Below are 4,262 nucleotides of genomic sequence, written 5' to 3'. Positions count from 1 at the left end.
TGCGACGTTCTTGGCAGACGACCAAAGAAAGATTGATGGTCGATCGTCAGAAAAGATTAAGATTCGTTTAATTAATTATTATTATTATTATTATAATTGTTAAAACACATGAACTCGTCATAGTTTATAATTAAGGGAAAATTGTAAAAAGACTAATGTAAACAATTTTTTTTCCTATATACATGTAACCCAACCTATATGAAAGCATGCTTGTCGCGATACTGATTGTGAATCCATTATTTATAATCCTCCCACAAAAACCTATAAAAACGTAAACATTTTGAATGGAAGGCTTCGGAATACTCTTCAAAAAAAGGAAGAAAAGTGATCGTCGCGAACAGATTTCACTTCTATGTATGACTATGAATGCATCAGTTTCATTCGTAAGCAGAAAGACGCAAAGAATTATTGAAATATCAGTTCAGGGGATTCTGTAGTCGAGCAGCCTCAACTAGCTTTTATGACCCAGTTTAATGAGCACGGAAGCACGAAGCTTAAAAATTGTATGTTATCGTAATTTTTGGACCGTCACTTACCCTTAGAGCGCCAGCGACAACAAGAACAGATTTGATAGCACGTAAACCCCAATCGTAATGGTCTTGCTTTGAGAGGAGTTCTTTACATAATGTATAAAGTGTAATAAATTTTCTCGCTAGCAAACGTGCTTCCTGAAATCCCTCCGCTACCAACATAATTTCACTAATAAGGGCAAAGTCAGGTACAACCATTGCACAGGGCCGATAAAGTGCTTTAAGGTTTTCCGGAAGCTCTGCTCGACCAGCATATCCAGGATTCATTGTTATGAATACACCAACTGTCGCTCGTAACGCAATGTATTCGCCTAAAAAGCTAAAGGTAGTTTTTTTTGCTTTTATTGCGTCCTGCATACATTTAACTTGAACAGCAACAACTGATAATACTTCTACTGATATGCGATTGAATTCATCGAAGCAACCCCAAGCTCCGGTTTGAGCAAGACCCTTATGGATATTACCAATTGATTGATAGTCCATTTGCTCAGAGCAATTAAAGACGTAGACCATCATACCTAACGCACGCCCTAAGTCCTTAGTTGTTTCGGTTTTGCCAGTACCAGCTGGACCAGCAGGAGCACCACCCATTACAAGGTGTAAGGACTGTGTAAGCGTTATATAACAACGATCGGTAAGTGGCGTAATTACAAGACGAGGAGTGTTTCCAAGATATTCATAGTCATAGCGAAATTGGGCATCACAAATGTTAGCAAAACAATCATCAATTTTGCTATCCCATCGGTGACGCAATTGACTTTGCCACTGAAATGCTGTCTGCACTTCAATTTTTTTTGCTATAATACTACCCACTACGTCACGACTGTGGACATCTATGGTACAAACAGTCATCACCTTTTGACGCTCTGCCGCTGTAAGATCACCCAATAAAAGTATAATAAGGTTATTTAGTTGATTCACTTGTTTTCTATTATAATCCTTAAGAGCATTTTCGTATCGCAACTGTACTTTAGCAAACGCATCATTAGTCTCAGCTGTCCACATAATTTGAGTGCCAACTAATGCTGGTTGCGCTGGCCATTCAAAAATCCAAACGTGACGAGGTTTATGATCATATTGAGTTAACGAACGTCTCAGTTGATCTCGAAGGGTTTCCCTCATCTTATCAGTAACGCGATTAAGCCAAACTTCTACTTTACCACTGCAATCGCAGTTTTGAAGAAATGGAACATATTCTTCTAGCTCCTTAGCCACCATCCCCCCGGCTTGCCTAGTTCCTGCTATGAGATTGAGCTTGCCCACGGAATCATATAATTTGGTTAAATGACGAGATACCATTGCTGGACTATTACCGTTTGACAAAATATCCAACAAATCTGCTGATGAAACAAAATAGAACCGAGGATAACATAAACGTTTAGTCTCTAAATAGTCATTAAGGGCTTTTTCACATAGTAGAAGCATTTTAAGTAATGTTTCCAGATGCTCATTAAGTTTACTACCCGATCGATTTGTAGATCGTACAACGTTCCGATCAGAATTCATTTGAGCCAATAGGGCTCTAAACTCCTTATCAATAAAATCAAAACGTTTTGAATCATCAGGCAGCTGTGAGCGTATGTCTTCAGAACCAATAAAAATACTTTCTAGATATTGCCATTTTCGTTGTACTTCAAACCAAGAACCAATGATTTGATCAGCATTTGACAGTTTCTGTTGCCAAGTTGAAACTTCGTGAAGGAAAAATGTAACATATTTCGATGAGATCATATTTTGTATTTGAGCTTGATGATCCTCGAGTGTTTCAATCATTTCTTCCGAGGCTTTCAATAATTTAATACCTGTACGTTCATGAATTTCTATGCCAAATTCCATAACGGCCCAAGCTGCTGCTATATCACGAAGTTGCTTTTCCATGTTCATTTCCTTTACAGATTTGTCAACAATATTTTTAACTTCTTCTTCGTATTCGTGTAGATTAAGATCGATAAGATACTTTAAGGTTGTAGAATCGTCCATGCTAAATTTTACTTGTGTAGTTTGCATTAGTTCAACCCAATGACGGTCTCTTATCGCTGGATTTTGAAGTTCAGTAACTGCTCTCAATGACGTCATTAAGTTTTTTAATGAAGCTTCCATAAATATAAATGGCTCCCAGGTGCGCATACTAGGATCTAATCCCCTTAATTCTCTACCAAACTTTTTACATTCTTGGTCCATTCCTTCGATATCAATTTTTTTCCATGGTGTTTTTTTCCAATCATTTATAGTGGACTCTATTGAAATAGCGAAATCCCACATTATTTTTGAAAGCTTCAAGTCATTTCGACAAAGTTCAATTTTTGCAGGATCTGGACCTTGTAATTCAAAAAGAACAGATGATTCTGTCAGTGCTTGCTGCCGTTGCTCTAATTCAACAATTTCCAAATCTGTTTCGTCAATAAGTTCATAACAATTGGGACAGGGAACATTAAAAAATTTCTTTTGCATAAATTTTTTTCTGTATGTATTAGCCATATTGTTGCACAGCAAAATGCGTTTCTCAATTTGGTCCACTTGATAGCTTTGTATTGGTGCAATAACTTGTTTTGTTACCGCTGCTTGCCGTTTAATTTTTTGCCATGCATCAGGAAGCTCATTAAGTTGTAACAGTTCCGTATCCCTGAACTCATATCCATATTTCCTAAGTAAATTTACTATTTCTCTTAAAGGTTCAAACATATTATCGAAGGTAAACTGCTTTTCGTTAATTTGGTTTAATATAGAAAGTATTTTAACCAATCCATCAAAATCATCTCTTTTGAGTTCCAATTTCAATACTACTTTGGCTTCATCTATAAAATCTTGCAATTCCTGAAAATAAAATTTTTCATTAGCAAATAGTAGTTAAACTATTATTATAAAATGTGACTTTAATTCGGTTGTGTAGTTTAAGGGATAAAAGTTTATATTTAATAGTGCAGACTTTGGGTAAAAAATCAGTATTTTTGGCATAAATCCAAATTATTTTTTTTTTTTTTGTTCAGTATCGGCCAACTGTTTTGATTTTCTCATTCAGAAAACTCCAGCCGACCTAAAAACAATTTTTATAAAATTTTGCGGACTAACAATAAAGTTTTAAGCTTCGTCAAAGTTATTTGACTCAAGGCTGCATGGTAAATCGAGAAAAGCGCTTGAAATCATGCTCATGAAGAGGAAAATGATACTGAAGACACCTATGAAAAGAAATGGAATGAATTGAATTGGAATAAGAAAATTATAACTAAAACTATATTCACGGTTAGCCCATAAAAGCCTGTCTGGGACTAGAATTTTCGTTTCAATAACAGGATGGACTCAAAAGCGAAAAGGGTGGGGGTTTGGCTGTATTTAAAAAAAAAAAAAATCCGAAATTATAAAAAAATCGTAATAGTATGTATACAAAATTTCAAGGGACAATTAATGCCTAAAATTGGCTTTTTACCCATAGTGCACTGGGGAGATACTGGTTAGAGGTTAGGTGTCCCCGTGAACCAACCACGCCGACCACGCCCACGCCCTCCCGCGTGCGAATGGGCTTCATTTGAAGTTAATTGGGTTACTACGGGCAGTAGACTGCCGACCGGGAAATTCCCAGAGTTGACGCCGGCGTTTTTTCAAACAGTTTTCACATCCATTTGCTCATCGAGAGGCTGAAGCCACGTCCAACTACCAGTTAGTATTCTATCACAATTTTACAGTGGGGCAGGCCACGCTAGATAGATTTGTTTATTGTTAATATATTTGTGAGTT

The 4,262-nt window shown here is 36.6% G+C and overlaps 1 pseudogene; it reads right to left on the bottom strand.

Annotated features, from left to right (window-relative positions):
• Positions 1-451: 451 nt before the first annotated feature.
• Positions 452-3,341, bottom strand: LOC108657963 (dynein axonemal heavy chain 17 pseudogene; annotated as a pseudogene).
• Between the last annotated feature and the right edge of the window lie 921 nt (positions 3,342-4,262).

The sequence above is a fragment of the Drosophila navojoa genome, unplaced genomic scaffold (assembly GCF_054131105.1).
Source record: "Drosophila navojoa isolate 15081-1374.11 unplaced genomic scaffold, UAZ_NAV_1.0 NAV_Backbone_111, whole genome shotgun sequence".
Taxonomy (NCBI): Eukaryota; Metazoa; Arthropoda; class Insecta; order Diptera; family Drosophilidae; genus Drosophila; species Drosophila navojoa.
The sequence above is the reverse complement of the archived record's forward strand: the minus strand, read 5'-3'. Positions and strand labels throughout refer to the sequence as shown.